At 44.3% G+C, this 25,271-nt stretch overlaps 1 protein-coding gene across 2 annotated transcripts in view; it reads left to right on the top strand.

Annotated features, from left to right (window-relative positions):
- Positions 1-25,271, top strand: part of PRDM6 (PR/SET domain 6) — a 258,332-nt gene that overhangs the window by 15,558 nt on the left and 217,503 nt on the right. The gene's annotated exons all lie outside the window — the stretch shown is intronic.

The following is a 25,271-nucleotide window of genomic DNA, read 5'->3' on the forward strand; positions in this document are numbered from 1 at the left end:
CTGGTGGTAGGGAGGCAAGGATAGAGCTGGGCAGACTTATACGGTCTGTGCCAGAGCCAGTGGTTGGGAGGCGGGGCTGGTGGTTGGGAGGCGGGGATAGTGCTGGGCAGACTTATACAGTCTGTGCCCTGAAGAGCACAGGTACAAATCAAAGTAGGGTATACACAAAAAGTAGCACATATGAGTTATCTTGTTGGGCAGACTGGATGGACCGTGCAGGTCTTTTTCTGCCGTCATCTACTATGTTACTATTGAAATACAACAAATGTGCACAGCTCTCTGAGATGATAGAATGCTCTTTATGACTGAAATGGAGGTGAAGAAAAGTCGGCTATGCATCCTGTCATGACATGGGGTAGAAAACCACAGAAAACAGCTTCAGGATCTCAGTGCTGCCCACACACCCAGCACTGTTGTCCTTAACCCTCTGACACGGGAATGACAAAAGGCTGTCATCCTTGACATCAGAAGAAGGCGGGGCAGTGAGCAGCGAACAAGGGAAGGCTAGAGACGTCGGGACTGGGAGCGCCGCCTCCTTCACTGACGCTGCGCTGCCGGAGGAAGGTAAATTTAAAAGAAAAAAAAAAGGAACGGGATCTTGGGGGGGAGAAGAGGGCGGGTAGTTCCTACATGGGAGCGGGAGGGCAGGGGAGAGAGGGGAATCGCTGCCTTGGAGCCAGGCAGGTGCGGGGGGGGGGGGGGGGTGGCGCCAACTGGTAGTCTGCAGGGGGGTGCCAGAGACCCTTGGCATGGCCCTGGTAGCAAGGGCGGCTGACACCCGGGGCGGGTCGCCGCTGCGCACCCCCCCACGTGCAGCATGGTGCACCCCCCCTCGGAGTGCATTCTTACCACTGGCGCTCCGCCCCGAGTGCACGTCGTCGCTGGGAGTTGCGTCGGCTCCGCTGGTTCCTTGCTCTCTCTGCCCCAAAACAGGAAGTCGTCTTTTCTCTATTGAGTTTGAGCTTGAAATTGGCTGCCCAGGAGTCCAACAAATCTAAACTGATTTTAATGTCATATAGAATTTTTGATAATTCCTTATTGAAAGGAATATAAATTGTGATGTCATCAGCATAGATGAAGGAATTAAAACCATGAGCTTCCAGTAAATAATTCAATGAAACCATCATGATATTAAATATTATAGGTGATAAAGGGGAACCTTGTGGAATGCCACATTTCTTTTCTCAACCTGTAGCTTGTGCCGCTGGGTGTGAGAGAGGACTGGCTATGGGGAAAGTGAGTGTGCACTTCTCCCTTCTGATCTCTCTCTCTCTCTGCACCTCCTCCCTTTCTTTTTCTCCCTCCACCTTACCATTTTCCTTTCTAACAAAGGGGTGAGGCAGGGCAATATTGAAGAGGATGATGTGTGTGTGTGTGTGTTAGGCGGGGGGGGGGGGGGGTAGAAATCGTTCATGCAGGGGGGGGAGTTTGAGCAGCAGTGATGGAAGGAGGCATTGAGGGGCATAATCGAACGAAAACGTCTATCTCCATGGGTGTTTATCTGCGAGAACGGGTCCGTGAAGGGGCGGACCAAACCGTATTTTCGCAAAAAATAGACGTCCATGTTTTATTCGACAATTTGTGAACTGGGCATTTTTGTTTTTCAGCGATAATGGAAAATGAAAGCGCCCAGCTCAAAAACAAATAAATCCAAGGCATTTGTTCGTGAGAGGGGCCAGGATTCGTAGTGCACTGGTCCCCCTCACATGCCAGGACACCAACCGGGCACCCTAGGGGGCACTTTTACAAAAACAAAAAAAAAAGGTAAAAGAGCTCCCAGGTGCATAGCACCCTTCCCTTGTGTGTTGAGCCCCCCAAATCCCCCTCAAAACCCACTGCCCACAAGTCGACACCATTATTATAGCCCTAAGAGGTGAAGGGGGGCACCTACATGTGGGTACAGTGGGTTTGGGGGGTTGGACGACTAATAAGCATTAAGCAGCACAATTGTAACAGGTAGGGGGGAATGGGCCTGGGTCCACCTGCCTGAAGTCCACTGCACCCCCTAACAACTGCTCCAGGGACCTGCATACTGCTGCCAGGGAGGTGGGTATGACATTTGATGGTGAAAATAAAAAGTTGTGAAACATCATTTTTTTTGTGGTGGGAGGGGGTTAGTGACCACTGGGGGAGTCAGGGGAGGTCATCCCCGATTCCCTCTGGGGGTAATTTGGTCATTTAGGGCACTTTTTGGGGCCTTATTTGTGAAAAAACAGGGTCCAGGAAAAGTGCCCTAAATTCTAGCTACAAACGCATACGTTTTTTCCATTATCGGCGAAAGGCGCCCATCTCTGTTCGGGTGCTAACCATGCCCCAGTCCCGCCTTCACCACGCCTCCGACACGCCCCCATCAACTTTGTACGCTTCCGCGATGGAGTGCAGTTGAAAACGTCCAAGTTCGGCTTTCGATTATACCGCGTTATTCGTTTTTGTGAGATAAACGTCCATCTCCCGATTTAGGTCGGAACTTGGGCGTTTTTCTCATTCGATTATAAGCAGGTTTGTCAGTTGTGCTGTGTGGGTATTGAGCATCCACAAGACTATTTCTGCAGCTGTTCAAACCCCAGAGCACTCACACACCCTTGTGCTCCAATGTGTGCAGAAAATGTGATCAGGGACCAGTACAACTGTAAACGGCAATAGGCAGGAGATGAATAGAGGCTGGAGGGTTTGGTTACACAGTTATAATTAAACCAGGAAGATTTCTGTGTAAAAACTTAAAAAGGTTCTGTAAAATTCTGCATAATTTATATGTCCAAATAATGTAATATAATCACTGATTTTGAGTAGTAATTATTTTAAAATGCAATATAGAAAATAAATGATTATTCACTGATGCAGAATTTTTAAATATTTATGTAGAATTTCCCCATCATAAGTCCTGGCCCCTTCCCCTTGCTCTCTCACTTTCTTGGCTTCAGCTGCTCCTTCCCACCCAGTTCATTATCTCCATCCCTCAGGCTCAACCCCCATCTCTGTCCTATGTTCAAACCTTCCAGTTCTCTCTCTCTCTCTCTCTCTCTAGCTTGTGTTTCCCACTCCTACAGGGTTGATCCACCTTTCCTTTACCTCCTCACCTTTCTCAGTCCCCTCCCCCAGTTTCTATTTTTTTCTCTGTTACTATCCAGATACAACCCCTCCAGGTAATTCTCTGCCCTCCTACTAAAACTTGATTCTGGCTCCGTTCTTTGTCTCTTTCTGTCTTTCTCCTTCATGGGCTGATGATCAGAAGCAAATGCCGGTACTAGAGGCTATTAGTGCCATACTAGTGTCTACATTTGCTACCGCCAGTGAGGTACCAAGGGGTGGGGGGCGGTCCGCCCCGGGTGCACGCCGCTGGGGGGGTGCCGCGCGCCGGTTAGCGTCATTCATTTCCATGCTCCCTCTGCCCCGGAACAGGAAGTAACGTGTTCCGGGGCAGAGGGAGCATGGAAACGAACGAAGCTGACCAGCGCGCGGCACCTCCCCAGCGGCGTGCACCCGGGGGGGGCTTCTTTTGCCAGGGTGGGGGGTGTCCCTTCACCGGGGAGGGGTCCTGCTGCATGGGGGAGGGGGGGGGGCGCTGCACCCGGGGGGGGGGCGGGGTGCATCAGCGATCCGCCCCGGGTGTCAGCGCCCCTCGGAATGCCACTGGCTACCGCCCCACGATCAGAGCCCCCGAGTGTGAGAAACAACACGCTTGCGGGATCTGACCGCAACTAGCATGCAAATGCATGCTAAACAGGGCTCTTAGCACAAGTAGCATGCAAATGCATGCTAAACATATTCCTCCCCAATGATCAGCGAGCAGTATGCCAAACATTGGCACTGTCCATAGCAAACCCTATGCCAGCTCGAAGCTGGCGTTAGGGTTTGCAGACCATTGGGGAGGAATGGTGAGCCCTGTCCAGCATGCATTTGCATGCTAGCAGGTCCCCCATTCCCCCCAGTGCAACCCCCCTTCTGCAGGAGCAGGAACCCCTACTCCCCCACCCCAAGTCACTGACATGGGGCTGGAGGTTCAGTGGACCTCCAGTCCCCCCGACCCCCCTCGACAATCTGAGCTTTTGAAAATCATGACTTGGATGTTTTCCTGTGAAAAAGGTCTGCTGCTTTGTACAGCTTCTGAGCCATTGTTTTTCTTTTGAAAATGAACACCCAGAACCCGCGCCTACACTACCGCAAGCCATTTTTCAGCTCGCTTTTGTAAAAGGACCCCCCAGTTATTTTTTGGATAGCATTAGAATGCAACTTTATGTAGTTCTGTACCAAGTGCCCCGCACTCATCCCTTCCTCCGTCTTTTCATTATCAAGCGGCTTTTTGTCATTCACTTTCAATGTACAGCAGATCAGAGACTTGGAAACAACATCCCATTACCTCACAACTTCTTTTGACACCTACAGTATGAGGACTCATGAGAAACTATAAAGTTATTTTTAGCTAAAGGCCAAAAGTATTTTCTTTTTCTTATTATTTTGTAGGAGAGAGGGATCGGTGGAAGGAAGGGAGATTATTATATCGGCATAGTTAGTCATTTTTGCTATTTTATGTCCCATGGCTATCGGATCCAGCATTTTCTTTGTACAATAAACCTTGGTTTGTTTAAAATAAAAACAGTGCAGGGCGGATTACGTAAATATTTTCCTTGGTAACTGAAGTATGTCTGCCAATGATGCTTACAAGTATGATAAAACCAAATGCTGGTAATTTTCATTTTTGAAGGAATGGCAAAAGGCCTGCCCTACATGATTCTGCAAAGAAAACAGAAACTTTCTCAGCAATGGATGAAGCATTATTGATGAGAGTGAGATAATTTCGCCCCCAATGTGTTTGCTAATAAAGAATTGAAAAGGCCCACTTCAATCCTACTTATTTGAAAACATTATCTCAGTAATTAATGTGCCGTTATTCCCCAGAGACAAATCAATCTAGCTGCACAAGGTTTCCCCTTTCTGCTTAACATCGGAATTTAATACATGCAGACCTGAGGAATGTGTACACAGGACACTTATAGTTTGATGGGAAACGAATCTGGGAATTTAAAAGGCAAATGTGTCATGGTCCTTATGGTTTTTCAAATGGTGATGTGTTCTTTCAGCTGTGACTTTTCAAATAAAAACAGCAGCTCTGTAGGAAATGTTAACGACCTATTTTTCCAGACTTGATGTGAGCACCATACATAGCTAGGGCTGTTCACATGAAAGTACTGGTAATAGCAGCGCAGTGATAAGGATTGAGTCCTGCCGCTCCCTTTGCAAAGGTGACTTCTGTTCTGGTCTGCTTCTGTTATTTGTCATCTGAACGAAAGGGAGCTTTTTGTTGGTTGGTGCAGGCATTCTTGGTGTAGGGACCATCAAAACCCAGTAAACACTCATTGTCCAAGTTAAAGTTGCTTTTAGGTTGAATTTGCAGCCACTATGAATAAATGCAAGACTATGCTTTTTTAAAAGCAGTTATATCTGATGCCGCAAGTAGGGACAGTGACCATCTAGTAAGGCTTTAGTGTGCCATGGGGGTTTACACATTCTCAACTTGGCTGTGGTCTTCAAGGTCCGTGAAATGACCTCCTGGTTAGTGGTAGTATTTGCTCGGAGTCTTTCCTTTGCTGCGCCGCTTGTGTTGCTGCTTCTGCTTACTCGAACACACTCCTTATATGCCATCGACCAGCTGAAATATCATTAGGCCTGTCTGTGGGAGTTGTGTATCTGCATGTGTGGCACCGGGGTATGGGTGAAAATCTGAAGCTCTGCTTGCTGCTTGTTAGAACAATCATGGGCTTGTTGAATAAAGTTTTTCTGGCTCACCATAATTTGTGGATACAATGATACCAAAAGCTAGTCGAGGAATGTATTGTTAGTTCAACAAAAAGAGATTACCTTCTATGTTTGTTTTTATTGACCTTGATTTCCACTATAATGGAAAAAGTCTTGATGTTACTGTAAATCAGAGGCCGAATCTGTTAACAATGCTATCATACTTATTATATTTTTCAGTAATGATCAATATAATTTATAGAACTGAGGGGCCCTTTTACTAAGCCGCTTAGGCATGTACATTTGCCAAACGTGCATCAATTTTGAGTTACCACCAGGCTACCATGTGGCCCTTGTGGTAATTTCATTTTTGACGCGTGTCTGCTATGCGCGCCGGAAAATATTTTTATTTTCTGGTGCGTGGGCAGTAATCGGGCGGCAGTCGGCATTTTACACGTGTAGACCGTTACCGCCCGGTTACCGTGTGAGACCTTACTGCTTAGGTCAATGCCTGGCGGTAAGGTCTCAGACCCAAAATGGATGCGAGCAATGTCCATTTTCGGCAAAAATTTTAAAAAGGCATTTTTTACAGGTGCGTTGAAAAATGATTCTGCGCGTGCCCAAAACGCGCATCTACACTACCACAGGCCATTTTTCAGCATGCCTTTGTAAAAAGGCCCCTGAGTGAAACAGCCCTAGGAGTAGCCTAGTGGTTAGTGCAGTGAACTTTGATCCTGGGGAACTGAGTTCGATTCCCACTGCAGCTCCTTGTGACTCTGGGCAAGTCACTTAACCCTCCATTGCCCCTGGTACAAAATAAGTACCTGAATATATATGTAAACCACTTTGAATGTAGCTGCAAAAACCTCAGAAAGGCAGTATATCTAATACTATTTCCCTTTCCCTATTTGAGATTCTACATGGAATGTTGCTACTATTGAGATTCTGTTGCTACTATTTGAGATTCTACTTGGAATGTTGCTATTCCACTAGCAACATTCCATGTAGAAGCCTGCCCTTGCAGATCAGCAACGCGGCCGCGAAGACTTCTGTTTCTGTGAGTCTGACGTCCTGCACATATGTGCAGGACGTCAGACTCACAGAAACAGAAGCCTGCGCAGCCGCGTTGCTGATCTGCAAAGGCAGGCTTCTACACAAAATGTTGCTAGTGGAGGAGTAGCCTAGTGGTCAGTGCAGCAGACTGATTCTGGGGAACTGGGTTCAATTCCCACTGCAGCTCCTTGTGACTCTGGGCAAGTCACTTAACCCTCCATTGCCCCTGGTACAAAATAAGTACCTGAATATATGTAAACCACTTTGAATGTAGTTGCAAAAACTTCAGGAAGGCAGTATATCAAGTCTTATTTCCCTTCCCCTTTCCCTTTTTAATCCCTATTTCATCAAGACAATGTGACGGTAGTATTACCATTACTGTGTTTTGTATGTGGAATGTGACATTGTCGTGTTAACAAGGTCTGCATTGCATGAAGTATGCTACTGGATTCTATCGATACACCTTTGAAATATCTGTCGTAGGACAGAGCCTTTCCCCTTTAGATTGAGCACTTGCTGCAGTATTTTCCAGACAGAGATCTGGGTGACAAACTTGATTTAGTCTAACCTGGCAGAGCAAAGCACTTGGAGATCCAGCGTGGTGAGGGCCACTTATCTTCTGGAGCTAAAGTTCTGTTTCCCAGCAGGTTGTCAGCCCAGCATTCTGGATTGTGCATCACCTCTGTGTACATTAATTTGGCTGTAAATGGTAAACCTTGGTATTGCAGCTACTGTATTTTAAGCTAGGCATTGTAACAGCTTGTTTGAGTTGTCTGACTTAATTTTAAGGAAGATGATGCCATGGGTCTAGTGGCAAATGTTATGCATAACCATGCAGGAGGTCCTCTCATTTGATTCTGTATCAAAACTTTTGCAGAAGCAAGGTTCATAACCCCTGGGGGTAGGGAGAAGGAAGGGGAGGAATCATGGTTATCATTAAAGACGACAGCTGGTTGCCACATTTAGAACCTGTAGCCTAGAGTTCCATTGGTAGCCGTGGTGTGTGGCACCGGGCTTCTGGACTGTTACAGTAGTGACCAGGCTGGGATCTATTAAGCTAGGGGAAACTCCCAGGGTACTTGTGAAAATGAAGGCTCATTGCTCCAGGATCCCAGTTCTGGTTCTGACTGAGCTGGAAGCATTAGGAGAGAGGAGGGACCACCAGGATAAAGAGTGTCTTTATTGTACCACGGCATTCAGTAAATGTAAAGTGAAGACTTTAAAATTTGGAATGGATAGTGTGAAATAGTATTTTAGATTGTTTGTAATAAGTCAGATTACATGAAAGTATTCTGGCCTCAGTGTCTGCGACTTTGCTGAAGTTAACTCTGCTGCTGCTGGCACTGATGATTTTGTTTTTTTCTCGTTGGGATTAGTTACTTATATTCTGATTGCATGCGGCATGTCTTGCTTTAGAGCTGGTTTTGTTTCCTGGAGCTTGGTACAGGTTGATTTAGGAGAGTGAATCCCTTAGATGAACTGACCCATGTATTTTGGAGGAGAAGCTTAATGGTTAGTGCAGTTGCCTGCACACCAGGGGAACGGGGTTCAATTCCCACTGCAGTTCCTTGTAACCCTGGGCAAGCCACGTAACCCGCCATTGCCCCAGGAACAAAACTTTAGATGCAACAGAAACAGTACCTGCAGATAATAAATGTAAACCACTTTGACTGTACCACGGAAAGACAGTATATCAAATCCCACTCCTTCTGCATTTCCCTTTTACTTGCATTTTCCCTTTTTCCCATCCATCTTTACCGTTGATTGAGGATCATTTTCTCTCTTGTTTTTAACTTCTTCAATTCATCTTGTCATGGTGGTAAAACAGGGAACTGAAATCGAAATAATTCCAGAAATGTATGAACACATGCTGTCTGCTTCGAATGTTTCATGCACATTGTCAGCTAGAGAAACAAAACTAAGAGAAGAAGGCACGGGGAAAGATAGGAGAGTGTCGGCATCATATCCCGAGTCTGAAAGGCGTTTCTCATTGGTGGAGATAATTGGCTTACCGAGACAAAAAATATTCGTGTCCTTGGCTCGTTAATGTAGATTATCCAAGAAAAAAAAAAATAGAAATACAGGAAAGAAGCCTGCTAATTCTCAAAGCACACTGCATATCTAAGTGTTTCTTGAACTGATGGTCATATATCCATTTAGGATAACAATGTACAAGAAGATTAGACAGAAATATTGACCAATCCTTGCAAAAGCAAAAACATACGTGATATTTTTTACACTAATTTTCTTAATTTGCATAGGGAATAATGTTTCATGCCTTTTCCGGTGCTGCTTGAGGATACTATTCAAGCAATTAGGTCCTCTAAATGACTCACTTACTGTATTTATCACAGCAGTCAGAGAATCTGGCCTGTCCTATGCTTCTCTTGTAAGTGTTTGCCACCTTTATTTTCCCAGATAAGTTACAGAATTCCATTATCCAAATTGTTACACATGTGTGACAGAGGTTGACCTTTAGTCATGTCAATCCTTTCTGTGTAGGCCTCAGGCTCCAGCCTAATGGCTCAAAGCCTGATTTACTCACTGTAATAAGGGCAGGAGGTCAAGCAATTGTCAGCCTGCCTCTGCCTACTCTTCTCAGAGCCTGGTTGAAGGCTGTTAACACAAAGCTTTTCAAAGTGAATTTACAACCAGCCCCAGTGACAGAGGCCAATCAGTACACCATAAATGTCAGGTTAGTGAGATTGAGCAGTAAGTAAAGCACTGACAGCACACTATTGGGCGAAATCAATTGCTTAAGGTTTAACCGAGAATAGCAATCTCATGTGTAACTGCGTTTATGGAAACAGCTAAGGACATGGCTCAAGTTTCTCCCATGCAGGGCAAAGATTTAAGCTTTTGCTTAGGAGCTGCCCTGTCTCTGCATTGCTGTCGGCACTCTGATAGGAGCCTGGAGTAGAGAGTGTAACATTTACCATGCACAGCTGCCAGCCAGACTGCAATATTTTGGAAAAGAAAGAGATGGCCATGGCATTCGTTGTGAACAAAACGAAGAGAGGAAAAGGAAACCAGATGTTGTATTTCTGTTAAAATTAAAATTCAGTTTAAAGATTTTAATAACTTTTTGAAGGATTTTTAAAAAAGTAAAAGGCCATGTAGGCAAATGCAGAAATTAATTGGGCACTTTGTACCCTGTCTGTCACTGTGCTGCAGGGCACCGCTGCAAGCGAACAGTAGTGAATGATTGCACATCATAGAGTTGAATATCCATGAGGTTTACTTACCTGCAAGACTGATCACCTTTATCATTTTTTGTGCGTGTGTAATGACAGTTTGGACACCAGCTCATTTAGCATTGACGGCATCAGCATTACAGAGCGGGCATCCATTAAAACGCTGTACGCACAGATTTATAAATTAGGCAATTTCCCTGATTATTGCCATCACTTACAGAATTGATTGTCTCGGTGTGGTATAGACAGGTCTCAGCAATGACCATTGACATCAGGAGTGCTGTGGAGAGCATCCACAGTCCTTGCTCATTAAGGGAGGATGCCACTGTATCAGGGGCTGCTCCCCACCTCAAGGTCATCATGCATTGAGACCAGATTCCCTGCACAGTGAAGAGTCCCAGAAGATGGGATTCTAGTGAAAGTTCACAGGGAGAAGGAGGAAAGTTGTTTGCTTTTTTTGTGCCATTCACTCATGATTTGTGGCAGTTGTAGACATTTATTGCATCGTGCCTAGTCTTTTTAATCTATATTGAAAGATAAATAATTTGTGCAAAAACCAGTTGTAAATATTTATTTGAATTACGATGGCCTGGTCAATGGCCTGTTTTTATTTGTGGCTTCTCAGTGTTCTCATTAACAAAGAGACGAATGATATATTTCCAGAGACTGAAGGCAGCTCAGTCAACCAGAAGGGTATCACTGTTGAGTATAGGACCTGTTAGGAGTCCACTTCATCGGGCTGGATCTCGCTTTGAATGGCACATTAGAAGTCATGGAAAGCTGGAAGAATAGAAGAAATAGAAAAAGTACTGGAAAATAAAGGACTTATCTAAAATGTAGACTTAATTAGTATAGTTAACAGGAAAAATTGTGTACTTTCAAGAGGGGGGTGGGGAGGTGGAAGATACAGACAGAAAATTAGAATTTTTTAATATCGTACTAAGCACAAGCACCATTCACAAAGATATGTACCTAACATATCATATCTTGGGAAAATGTGGGTTACAAATGCAACAAATAAATAAATAAATTTTATTTATTTATCACATTTGTACCCCACTTTTTCCCACTGATTGCGGGCTCAAAGTGGCTTACAATAATACTATAGTATAGTTACAAAAATGGCTTTAGGTTTGCATGTGTGTATGAGAGTGCAATATGCCTATGGAACTGAGAATTATTTCAACAGTGAATGCATTTAAGAAACAGTTGAAAGCAAATTTGTTTACTCAAGCTTTTCAGTGACTTGGACAATTTGTTTTGAATTGTTGACTTTCTGGCACATTTGTCATATATTGAAGGTATGTTTTATTGTTTTATGTATGTACAATTGTAATCCACTTAGGAATATAGGCCGAGTATAGTAAATAACTGAATATTTATTTATTTATTTATTTGGATCTATTAACCACTTGTATGAAGAGATTCACTCACGGCAATGTACAGAAGGGATAATTTAACATAAAACAATTTTGTAAAGGGCATAACAATAGTAAAATAACCAAGAATAAACATAAATACAATAAGAGCCCTATTTACTAAGATGCGCTAGCGCTAAATGCTAGAGATACCAATATATTCCTATGGGTGTCTCTAGCGTTTAGCACATGCTAAATTTTAGTGCATGCTAAAAATGCTAGGTGCGCCTATAGCGAAGCTTAGTAAACAGGGCCCTTAATGAGGTAAACTTGAAAACAGTAAATTGAAACCTAACTACCGTGAAACAGTATAAAAAATATACACATTTAAGAGCAGATATGGAAGTGTAGGAATATGTGTGTGTGTGTGTGTGTGTGTGAGAGATAGAATTTGTGTATATGGGCATATGTGTGTGGCTTTGAAAGTGAAGGGGAGGATGCCATCCTTCAGTTGTTTCAGGTCTGGGGTCTGGCGCATGAGCATCCCCGATCCTGACAGTGAAAGACTTGAACCAAAAATGCAATCTATGTCCTGATGCAGCAGGTGGACCTTGGCACGGGTTTTTAAGTCAGCAGACTGCTCTGTTTCTGTGCTGTTCTGTTACTTGCATTGGCTTAGCCTGCAGAGCAGAAAGGGAAGAGGAAGAGCTTCAGGTCAGTCAAGTTCTATTGACACACAAAGCCCGATAGAATGAAATGTGAGGAAAAATGGCTACAAAGAGTTAATCCCCAATGTAGTAAGTTAATATGGTGAAAATGCATCAGGAGTTCCAGAAACATGCTAAGACCAAAAATGAGCACTAAACAAGAAGCAACGCTGTGCACTAAACTTAAGCAACTGTGTGAAACATGGTTAGGAAGGTTCACCAGCTTTATTGCTGTTTCTAACTTTAAAAACTTGGAGGCTTTCTGGTTTAGCCTGGGACCCCCTGAGTCAGAGACCATCTGTTCAGGACCAGAGAGCCTCCAATCCTCCACTAACTACTAACCCACTGCCCTGAGCCATTCATAAACCCTAATAAAAGATGTGAGATTTTCTGCTCCACAATTCTACTATAAATAGGTGAACTAAAGCAGTTTAGGACAAAAGAACACAGATAATCCCACCCTCCTCTTCCTGCCACTAACCAAGCAGACAGTAATCATTTCATTTCTTAAGTGGTGGGCACAGCAGGAAAGCCTTGGTTTTTTTCCCTGTAGAATCCCCAGGGGGTTCCCCAGAGCTGCTCTCCAATACTTTGTGAATGTCTTACTTCATTGATTTTTGTGAAGTAATAGATGTGGGATCAGAATTCACCAGTTTCACCTGGAAACACAGCTACTGGTTCATATTCCTTTATAGAAACATGGAAACAGAGAAAAATGTAGGCAGATAAAGACCATATGGCCTATCCAGTCTGCCCATCTCTGCCATCTACTCTCCATATCACACCCTTAGAGAGCCTATATCAGTGGCTTAGCTACGTGGGGCCTGAGGGGGCCTGGGCACCCGTAGATTTCCTCCTGGACCCCTCTCCCGATGACCCTCTCCCCCAATGAACCCTCCCTCGCTGTCGCCTACCTTCGGTTTTGCTGGCGGGGGACCCCAATCCCTGCCAGCCAACGTCCTCTTCGTCCTGCAATGAAAAAAGTCTTCATTCTGTTGCATGCTGACGTCCTGGGCCCCCGTAGATTTCCTCCTGGACCCCTCTCCCGACAACCCTCTCCACCCATGAACCCTCCCCCGCCATCGCCTACCTTCAGTTTTGCTGGCGGGGGACCCCAATCCCCGCCAGCCAATGTCCTCTTCGTCCTGCAGTGAAAAAAGTCTTCGCTCTGTCGCATGCAAGACGTCAGCATGCAACAGAGCGAAGACTTTTTTCACTGCAGGACGAAGAGGACGTTGGCTGGCGGGGATTGGGGTCCCCCGCCAGCAAAACCGAAGGTAGGTGACAGCGGGGGAGGGTTCGCGAGGTGGAGGGTTCGTGAGGTGGAGGGTTCGCGGGGGGGAGGGTCTAGAGGGCGGGAGGTTGTCAAAAGTGGTGGCGGTTCGGCAATGGGGGGGTCGGCAATGGTGGGGGGGTCAGTGGCGCCGGGGGGGGGTCTAAAATGTGCCCCCTCACCGCGGGCGCTGGACCCCTCTCCCACCAAAGTCTGGCTATGCCCCTGGCCTATATACTTGTCCCAGACTCTCTTAAATTCAGATACTGTTTTTAGCCTTCACCACTTCCACCGGGAGGCCATTCCATGAATTCACCACCCTTTCCGTGAAGAAGTATTTCCTCAGGTTACTTCTGAGTCTATCTCCTTTCACCTTCATCCTATGCCTCCTCATTCCAGAGCTTCCCTTCAGTTGAAAGAGACTCACCTCCTGTGTATTTATGCCGCACAGGTATTTAAATGTTTCTGTCATATCTCCCCTGTCCCACCTTTCTTCCAAAGTATACATATTGAGATCTTAAATCTGTTCCCATATGCTTTATGATGAAGACTACCGGCCATTTTAGTAGTTGCCCTCTGGACCGATTCCATCCGGTTTATATCTTTTTGAAGGTACAGTCTCCAGAATTGTACACTATATTCTAAATGAGGACTCACCAGAGTCTTATACAGGGGCATCATCACCTCCTTTTTCCTACTGGCTGTTCCTCTCCCTGTTACAAGAAATTATTTATTTTGGGGAAAGAGCTCGAGAGCACTCGCTACTGTTTATAATTTAAGAGCAGGTGCTGTATTTATAAGCTTTAGGATATTAATTTCTTCACCAATCACCAAAGGTGATAATTGCAATAAATTAAATAAATTAAGTATATATATATTCAGAACACAAAGAGACCGTATTTTTAGCTTCAAAAAGATTGATTTAATATACACTTGCACACGAGAGGTAGGTTTTAAGAGATCTTTACAGGTAATCTGTGCTTAAAATAGAACAAAGTAGCAGGTAGGTTAACTTACAAGTCCTTGTTACAAGCATGCTGTGGTCCAGCTGGTTGATGAGCACATGTTTCAGGAGCAAGGCATCAGGGCTTCTGCAGTGAATGGATCTGAGTTGCTTGCAGTTGAAGAGAATCTGCCTTGCTGCAGTGAAGAGAATCTGACTTGCTTGCAGTGAAGAGAATCTGACTTGCTTGCAGTGAAGAGAATCTGAAACTTGGGGAAACAGCTTGTCCTTTTATATCTTGCAAACTGCAGGAGGATATGCCATGTGGATCTTTGTCCTGATTTCCTGGTTTCCACACGACCCTTGAGCATTTGCAAAGCATTGTGGTATCTTGGTCTGCACACGACGCCTGAGTTGGTCCCATGTCTTATGACATCACGAGACTTACAGTCTGGACTTTGCTGGCAAATGTTTTTTGATGTCCTGTTCAGTCTCTGGGGCAGATACACATTACAAGTCCTTCCTTTCTGCACATGTCTGGAAGCTGATGGGAGGGGCAGGTATACCTTTGACAAGCAAATGTCCTGTTTATGCTTCCTCTGAGTTCTTTGTTTTATTCAGGTGTCCACCTTAGTCCATCTTTTGTTAGGTGGGAGGGCAGAGGAAGCTCTTTTGTGTTTGTTAAGTGTGTGTAGTTAACTATCTCAGAAGTTCCCAGAAAAAGGAATGGAGAGAGAGGGGCTTGAAATGAAACTATTCTCTCTGCTGCCGTGTCAAATATATATTTTTAAAAGATACACAAATATATTGGTGTATATATAATCCAGCAAATATGCTACATATTTCAGTAATAAACTGATACCATTACATCCCTATGCACCCAAATATCCTTCTAGCTTTTGCTGTCGCCTTTTCTACCTGTTTGGACACCTTAAGATCATTATTATTAGCATTTGTATAGCGCTACCAGACGCATGCAGCGCTGAACACCTGATACAAAGAGACAGTCCCTGCTCAAAAGAACTTACAATCAGTAATACAGACAAACAAGACAGTTACGGGTGAGGGAAGTAATGGGTGAGAAGAGAGGAAGGGACAAGGGGAGGGCAATTGTGGCTAGGAGCTAAAAGCAGCAGTGAAAAGGTGGGTTTTCTCAGCATAGATTTGAAAACAGGTAGAGATGGAGCTAGACGTATAGGTCCAGGAAGTCTATTCCAGGCATAAGGTGACGCGAGAGAAAAGGAGCGAAGCCTGGATCACACCCCAGTCCTGCTCCTCTTTCGTGCACAAAAGTTCTTCGCCCCCTAAACTGTATCATTCCTTCGGGTTTTTGCAGCCCAAATGCATGACCCTTTTTTTTTCTAGCATTAAATCTAAGCTGCCTAATTCCAGACCATTCCTCTACCTTTGCTACGTCCTTCCTCATATTATCCACACCATCAGGGGTGTCTACCGTATTGCAGATTTTGGTATTATCCACAAAGAGGCAAACCTTACCAGACAGCCTTTCAGTAATATTGCTTACAAAAATGTTAAAAAGAACCACCTAAAAACTGAACATTGTAGCACACCACTGGCAACATCCTTTTCTCCAGAAAGAGCTCTATGTACCACTACTCACCTTCCACTCAACCAGTTCCTAACCCAGTCAGTCACTTTACGGCCCATACCGAGGTCACTCAGTTTTATTTGTTAGTCTTCTATCCAGAACCGTGTCAAGGCGTTGCTAAAATCTAAATACACCACATCTAGCACTTTCCCTTGATCCAACTCTGTGGTTACCCAGTCAAAGAAATGAATCAGATTTGTTTGATTAGAACTGCCTCTAGTGAAATCATGTTACCTCGGGTCCAGTAATCCATTGGATTACAAAAACTTTAATATTCTCTGTTTTAAAAGTGCTTCCATTAACTTACTTCCCACAGAAGTCAGAATTACTGGTCTGCAATTCCCAACCTCTTCCTTACTTATTCTTTTGTGGAGAGAGACCATATCTGCTCTTCTCCAGTCCTCCAGGACCACTTCTGACTCTAGAGATGCATTGAAAAGGTCAGCCAGATGACCTGCTAGAACTTCCCTAAGCTCCTTCAGTACCCTCAAATGTATGCCATCCGGCCCCATCGCTTTGTCCACCTTTAGTTTAGCCAGCTCCTAATGAACACAGTCCTCTGAAAATTGTTCAGGGACTACCACCCCTTCATTCCTATTTGTGTTTGTCTTCTGCAGTCCTGCTCCCGGCCCTTCCACTGTGAACATAGAATAGAAATATTTGATAAGCAATTCCACCTTATCTTTATCAGCTTCTACATATTCCTCCCCTTATTATTATTATTAGCATTTGTATAGCGCTACCAGACACATGCAGCGCTGAACTCCCTGCTCAATAGAGCTTACAATCTAAAAATACAGACAGACAAGACAATAAAGGCGAGGGACGTACTAGGTGAGAAGGAACAAGGGGGAGGCAAATGAGTAGTGGCTAGGAGCCAAAAGCAGCAGTGAAAAGGTGGGGTTTCAGCATAGATTTGAAAACAGGTAGAGATGGAGCTAGACGTACAGTCTCACAATGCCACTTTTTCTCTTCCTCCTATCATTAACGTGTCTAAAAAATGTTTTGTCCCCCCTCCCCTTTACCGTATTGGCTATTTTTTCTTCCATTTGCATATTTGCTTTCCTGACTACTCTACCAGCTTCTCTTATCTTTTCCAGATATTGTCACCTGTCTTCCTCTTTCTGTGATCTCTTGTAGTTTATGAAGGCTAACTTCTTTTTCTTTACCTTTTCAGCTATTGCTTTTGAGAACCAAAGTGGCCTCCTTTTTCTATTACTTTTATTTACTTTCCTTACCAAAAGGTCTGTTGCCCTTTAAATAGCTCCTTTCAGTTTTGTCCAGTGCTTTCCAACTTCTTCCAGTTGTTCTCATCCAGACAACAATTCCTTGAGGTAATCCTCCATCTGAAAAAAGTTAGTTTTTTTGAAGTCTAGAACCCTCACTTTTGAATGAGCTCTCTCCACACCCATCTTAATATTAAACCACACCATCTGGTGATCACTGGATGCCAGATGATCACCTGTTATGACATCGGAGACTCCTAGAAAAGGATGACTCTCCCTTATATCTTTATTAGCCTTGTGAAATTTTTTTTCAGTGAATTACAAATTAGTATGATATGCTTCTGACAAAGGGACTAAATAAGATATTGATCTCATGGCAATGTCTGGGTGGTTTCTCAGATATTATCACAAGAACTCAGCTTGGATTTGACGTTGGGTGTGGGAGAAATTGGACTCTGGCCACTCCACTCTATGCATAGTGTCTGATTGTATTTTAAGTGTAGACCTGTGAAACCCAGTTCCCTTAGACATTTGCTGTAATCCCATCAAGGAGGAGGCTGAAGATGGACAATGCAGCAGCAGCAGCAGCTCAACACCTTTCTAGGAGCTCCTCACCAGCCAGGGTCATCTTTTAAGTATGTATGTGGAATTCACAGTCTTTATCATGAATCTTTTTCTTTTTTGTTGTGGATTTTATTTTTACTGAATTTCTCAATGTTTTTAAACAATAAGGCAGCGATGTAAGTGAGAAGATTTAACTCAATGCTCAGCTGCCAAGTTGTCAGCGGGAGTGATGGATGGGTTTTGTATGACATCTTGATGCAGATCAATAGCAGTCTGCAGTTTTTGAGTGACAAGAGGGGCCAGTGCTGTGTCATCCATAGCTGCTTAAGGCTCTCAAATCCAGGGTGGAATGACATGATCCAGGGGAGATTTTGAAAGCCTTTCTGGGTTCTCTGTCCGGACCCAGCTCCTATCACGCTGGGATGAGATGTTTTGCAAATGTAGTGACTGTGCTGAACCGAAGGTCTTTATTTTCTATTATATCAAAACAGACCAACATGTTTACTGGTTTACAGTCAATTCAGTTTGAGCTCTGAAGTGGTGACTGGTCCAGGCTGAATGATTCATCTGGATTTCCTGTGCAGCAAAAACCGAATGCTGTACATGTGAATGTTCCGAGATACCTTTTCAAGTGTCTTTCGCTACATCAAAAGGATCTTTGAACATTCCACCCTATGCAGGAGGCACATGCATTTCTGAAGCCAACATCACCCCTCCCAGAGCAATCCTTTAAAAGCTCATATTCAGACAACATACTTTTCTATGAAACTCAGACAGATACCACACAATTTACATTTACTCACAGAACAAGGACAGGCCCCCAAAGCTAGATAAGTGAGCTATTTTAAAACTGCCCATGCTCTCTGTGCCTTAAAGTTGGTTCTCTGAGCTTGTATGGCTGTCAGGAGCTACTTTTTCATTATGAGTGCGGTTGCTTTTTGCTCTCTTTCCCCCTTTTCACCAAAAGCTTCCATCCTAGGTGACCGTCTAATTTGCTTAATAATCAAGCTGGCCAGGCTCTTTGTAGCGCTGGTGAATATGTCGATGACATCCCCTTTCACTTCTGCCCCCCCCCCCCCAGTGAAGAAAGACTCAAAGGGAGGAAGGAAAGAAAAAAAGGAAAGATGAATGGAGGAGAGGAAGGTGAGAGGGGGAGACAGAGGAGAGGAGATCAGAGAGAAAGGCAGGGTGTGACACACAGAGCATCCAATCACTACTCATGCAGTGGCACACTCACCCGCATACACTGTACCTACATACTCACATGAGGCAAACACATCTGTACATCCAGACCTATTTACCCACTTGTAGATCAATCTGTCCTCACCACTCACATCTAATCCTCTCTCTCTTTCCTTGCATCCCACCCCTATCTGTTCTCACAATGTTTAATCTGTGCTCTCAGGACCCGATGCTCAGAAGCAAATGAAGGCTCTAGAGGCCATTAGCACCCAACTAGCATCCATATTAGTGAGCACAGAATGGTCAGAGGCTCTAGTGCGGGAAACAATGAGCGCACCAAAGATTAGTGCAAATCGTATGCTAATGTAGTCAAATGCATGTTAATGAGCTCATTTCTTATTCCTTCCCAATGCTCAGAGAACAGCACACAAAACAAAGCCGCTCTTACTGCTGCAAAAAATAACACCAGCTCGGAGCAGGCGTTAGGAGGTGTGAAGAGAGGATTTCTCATGATCCTTTCTCACATTTCCAACACCATTCATTCATGCTTCTTTAAACTGAAGAAGCTCTACTCTGTCCACCAGTTGTACTGCTTCCGCCCTTCGTGTTCTTCTCCATTCACCTTGGTCACATACTCAGGGCCTCACCAAATCCAGAATAAAGGAGCACAATTTATTCATTTTGATTGATGTCATGCCTTTTATTGGAAGCTCAAGGTGAGTTTTATTGAGCCATACAAAGTATTTTCCTATCCTCAAAGGGCTTGCAGTCTTTCTATTAAAGGTTTTCTCCCTTGTGGAGGGTAATTCTATAACAAGGCACCTACTAAAAGCAGAGCTGCCAAGGGGGCTGACCCACTCAGCGGGACATCTAGGGCTTGCCCCAGTCTGCCCCTAGCTCCGTCCCACCCCACCCTTGCTTTGTCCAGCCCCACCTATAACTCCGCCCATTGATTCACCCATCTCAACCCTTTGCTCCACTCCAGCAGGGTTGATTCACAGTCAGCAGCAAAAGGAGTGGTTTCCTCATCCAGCGGCTGCAGGAAACGCCTTCATAAAACATCATTTCCTTCTGCTGTGGTATTAACGGCAGCAGGAGATGGTGCTTTATGAAGTCGTGCCTACTGCCACTGGATAGGTAGGCCGCTCAGTGGAGATCCCAGCTTCTCTGCGGGAGTGCAGGAGATGACCTGCAAAAGCAGGAGACTTGGCAGATCTGTAAAAGTGGTAATTAAGGCACCTAGTTTTATAAAGAAAAGTAGGTGCCTACTTTTCTCTCTGAAATACTAGTGTAACTGGTTGAAAATGCACCTTGATTTAAAGTGTGATCACTTACATCCAGCATCAAAATATGCACCATGAAACAACGTGCATACTTGTATGCAGGTCGATATTTTATGAGGTAATTAATTAATTAATTTTATTTGTGCATTCTTGTATTCCACTGTTATCCAAAAACAAGCTTCGGTTCAAAGTGGCTTACAAATTACATTCTGGTTAACAGTTACAGTATTGTTTATATTTTACAGTTTGGTTGAGACTTATAGTAATGGTTTATGATTAGTAATCAGAATAGACATTAATACCTAAATTATTTGTTGTAGAATTTGTTAAAGAGGTATGTTTTCAGTTCTTTTCCAAATTGAAGATAGTTTGTGATGCTTCTTGTGATCTTTGGTATTGAGTTCCACCATTTGGAATCCAGGTAGTTAAATCTGGCCTTGTGGATAGATTTGTAAGTTATGTTTCTGCAATTGGGTAGGTGAAGAAGTAGGCTTCTTTTGGTTTCTGGGCTTACGTTTCTTGGGGTTAGTTTTATGTGGAGGAGCATAATCGAATGGGGACGCCCATCTCTAAGGGCGCCCATCTCTAAGGACATCCCAGCGAAGGGGCAGGGAAACCCGCATTATCAAAACAAGATGGGCGTCCATCTTTTGTTTCGATAATACGGTCGGGGACACCCAAATCTCAACATTTAGGTTGACCTTAGAGATGGTCGAACTAAATGTTGAGATGGTCGACCTTAGAGATGGACGACCTCGGTTTTCGCCGATAATGGAAACCGAGGACGCCCATCTCAAAAACGATCAAATCCAAGCCATTTGGTCGTGGGAGGAGCCAGCATTCGTAGTGCACTGGTCCCCCTCACATGCCAGGACACCCTAGGGGGCATTGCAGTAGACTTCACAAATTGCTCCCAGGTGCATAGCTCCCTTACCTTGTGTGCTGAGCACCCCAAACCCCTCCAAAACCCACTCCCCACAACTGTACACCACTACCATAGCCCTTAGGGATGAAGGGGGGCACCTACATGTGGGTACAGTGGGTTTTGGAGGGCTCCCATTTACCACCACACATGTAACAGGTGGGGGGGATGGGTCTGGGTCAGCCTGCCTGAAGTGCACTGCACCCACTAAAAACTGCTCCTGGGACATGCATACTGCTGTGATGGAGCTGGGTAAGACATTTGAGGCTGGCATAGAGCCTGGAAAAAAATTTTTTTTTGCGTGGGAGGGGGTTGTAAGTAAGGGGGTTGTAAGTAAGGGGAGGTCATCCCCGATTCCCTCCGGTGGTCATCAGGTCAGTTCGGGCACCTTTTCAAGGCTTGGTCGTGAAAAAAAATGGACCAAGTAAAGTCGGCCAAATGCTCGTTAGGGATGCCCTTCTTTTTTCCATTTTCAACTGAGGACGCCCATCTCTTAAGCATGCCCACGTCCCGCCTTAGGTGCGCTGCCTACACACACCCGGGAACTTTGGTCGTCCCCGCGACGGAAAGCAGTTGAGGACGCCCAAAATTGGTTTTCGATTATGCCGATATGGGCGACCCTGAGAGAAGGACACCCATCTCCCGATTTGTGTCGAAAGATGGGCGCTCTTCTCTTTCGAAAATGGCCCTGCAAGTCTAGCATATATTCAGGAGACAAACCAAAAATTATTTTGTAGTTGATGGTGCTCGCTTTGAAGATCAGTCTTGCCTTGACTGGCAGCCAGTGTAGTGTTTCGAGTAGTGGGGTAGCTCTTTCATATTTTGATTTCTTGAAAATTCACCTTGTGCAGTGTTTTGGATTGTTTGCAGCGATTTCAGTGTGCTTTCCTTGCAACCAACGTATACTGCATTGCCGTAATCTAGTTGTGATAGTATCATCGATCGTACTATTATCTGGAATGATTGTCTTGGAAGATAGTCTCTGATCCTTCTCAGTTTCCATAGTGTTCTGAAGCATTTTGTTGTTACTGCTGATATTTGACTATCTAGTGTTAGATGTTTGTAAAGAATAATTCCCAGTATTTTAAACTGTGTTTCAATTAGGTATGTTTGGTGGTTGATTGTGAAGTTTTGGTGGGCTGTGGGGTTCTGCAGGCTTGACAGTTCCAGGAATTTGGTTTTGTCTCTATTTAATTTGAGTTTGAAAGTTTGTGCCCTGTTTTCCATAAGGTCCAGACCTGTTTTAACTTTGTCCATTATTTCTGTGATATTGTTGTTGAAAGATATGTAAATGATGACATCATCTGTGTAAAAGAATGGGTTAAAGTCCATTATCTTCAGTTTTTTTTCTGGTGGAGCCATCATTACATTGAACAGTGTTGGTGATATTGGAGAGCCCTGTGGTACCCCACATTCAGAGATCCAGGAGGTTGATAGCTGGTTGGACATCTTTACAGTGTTGGATCTGGTCTTTAGGAAGCTTTTGAACCATGCAGCCGCTGTACCGCTGACTCCCATGTAATTGAGCCAGGTTATCAGTGTTGTGTGATCTACTAGATCGAATGCACTTCAAATGTTGAATTGCATTAATAGTATATTCTGACCTGGGCTTATTAAGCTTCTGAACTTCATTATCAAAGTGTTTAGGACCATTTTGGTGCTGTATTGTGGTCTGAAATCTGATTGGGATTTATGTAGGATTGAGAATTGTATTCCATTAGTTGTTGTGTTACCAATCCCTCCATCATTGTGGTCAATAGTGGTATTGAGGCCACTGGTCTGTAATTTGTGAGATCGCTGATCTTGTTGGTTGTGTTCTTGGGGACTGCAGTGAGAATTATTTTGCCTTTATCTTTTGGGAATTGTCCTTCTGCTAACATGTATGTGATATGTTTGTTGATGTGAAATGTTTGGTGATGCATTTGATATGTATGTGATATGTTTGGTGATGCGTTTGATGAACAATTCTGGTGGGTTTTTCATCAAGTAGTTAGGGCATTTTTCTAGCAGACACTTTGAGTGTATTTTGTCAGTAGTGCCTTTACTGTGCTCATTTTGGGTGGTTTGAATGAGGACCAGATTCTGTCTGCCATGGTGTGGGTGTTGTTGGTTTTGCAGTCTTGTAGGAAGTCAGTGATGGATGCTTGTGGTATCGCGAGGTTAGATCTTGTCTTTGCTATTTTTTGTTCGAAATATTGAGCTAATTCATTTGCAGTAGGTGGTGTTTCAGTTGATGCCAGTATGTCCTGTGTTTTCAGTAGCTTGTTCATGAGTTTGAATATTCTTTTCGTATTAGTTTGTTCTGGATTCATGTATGTGTTGTAATATTCCGCTTTGGCTTTCTTTATATTGTGTTTGTATGTTCTTATAGCTTTTCTCCATATGTCTTTGTTTATTTCTGTTTTGTTTTTGGCCCATGTTCTTTCTAGTCTCCTGCATAGTTTTTCCATATGCAGTAGCTCATTGTTGAAACAGGGTGTTGGGTGTTTTTTGTTTCTTGTTTCAGTTTTAAGTGGTGCTATTTTATCCAGTGTTTTTGCATGCTTCATCCCAGTTTCTCATGAAATGGAGGTCATTTGGTTCTAAGTTACTATGTTCATTCATTGCTGTTATCCAGAAGGTGTGGTTGTCCATCTTCCCTCTGGATGTGAATGTATGTGGTGATCTTGGTTTTCAGTTCTTTCTGTTTGCTTTCCATTGCAATATAAAAGTGAGCTTGCTGTGGTCTGACCATGGTACCTCTTCCCATGTTTGCTGGTAACCTGCGGGCTAGTATGTCCAATATGTGGCCTTTTGTGTGGGATGAGGTGCCTTGTGCTTTTGTGAAGTTCTTTTGATTTAGGAAGTTCATTAGCGTTTTGGTGTTAGTGTTGTTCTGTTTGTCTAGATGCAGATTGAAATCACCAATTAGTAGGACATTTTGTTGGTTTATGCAGGTGTTTCATACAAAGTCCATGAAATCATCTTGGGAGTTTGTCCAGTTACCTGGGGGTCGATAGAACAGTATGATACATAGTTGACCTACGAGTGTTGTGTCAATGGATTTGCATGCCAAAATTTCAGTTGGATAAATGTTTAGCAATAGACTCAATGGTGAAAGTGGATTTGTATATTATTGCAACTCTCCCTCGTATCTTTTTGTTTCTGTTGATGTGTATTGTTTTGTATCCTGGTGGGCATAGGTCCAGCAGTACTGAGTCGTCTTCTAGGTGTAACCATGTTTCTGTTATGAGTAGTAATCCTAGTTTTTCCCTTTTATTCCAGTCTTTCAGTAGGACTGTCTTGTTGACTGCCAATCGTGCATTTATATATCCTATGAGTATCTTGGTATATGTATCGTAACTGATTTTGGTGTGTTTGATAATCTATAATTGCCTGTGTGGTCTGTCTGTTTTTAGATTGTGATCTTGTTGTGTGTTGTTCTGGCTTGTCTTTTTGTTGTTGGTTGTTGGTTTGTCCCTTTTTTTGTTGTGAGGGTTATATTTTGGTTCTTCTAGTTGATGGTGGGGTCTTCATTAGTCAGTGATACATATGGGGATTTTATTCCATTCATTAGCTGATGCGTCTAGTATTCCGGTTATTCATATTATTATCATCTAATAGGAAGCCCATGTTCTTAGGTTTGCCATTCTGAGATGCGTTTAGATGTGGGGAGCTGCCTGTCAGAAGCCCTAAAGTGGATCCTATTTAGGTACCCTCTAGTTATTTTCCTATAGGACGTTTAGGTGTGGAGTCCTTATGGGGACCCTATGTAAGGACCCTCTGGTTATTATCCTATTGGGCATTTTGGTGCAGAGATCTTATGGGGACTCTGTGTAGGGACCCTCTAATTATTCTCCTATTGGGTGTGGGGGTCCTTGTGGGCAGGGCTGCCGAGAGCCGGAGCCGGGCCCGGGACAAGGCCGCCCCCCCCCAGGTCGCTGCCCACCCAAGATCGCCGGGTCCCGCCCACCTGAGGTCACCGGCCACCCACTCGAGGTCGCCGGGCCCCCCTCTACCCGCTATCGGGCCGGGCCCTCGGAACTAACCTTAAGCCTCCTTTCACTTCGCAGCAAGCAGCGGCAGGGCAGACCTCTCCTCCTTCCTTCCGTGCCCCGCCCTCGCGGACGTTACGTCAGGCGAGGGTGGGACATGGAAGGAAGGAGTGGCCTGACCTGCTGCTGCTTGCTGCGAAGTGAAAGGAGGCTTAAGGTTAGTTCTGGGAGTGACGGAGGGCGGGCCCGG

The sequence above is a fragment of the Microcaecilia unicolor genome, chromosome 2 (assembly GCF_901765095.1).
Source record: "Microcaecilia unicolor chromosome 2, aMicUni1.1, whole genome shotgun sequence".
In the NCBI taxonomy this organism is placed as follows: Eukaryota; Metazoa; Chordata; class Amphibia; order Gymnophiona; family Siphonopidae; genus Microcaecilia; species Microcaecilia unicolor.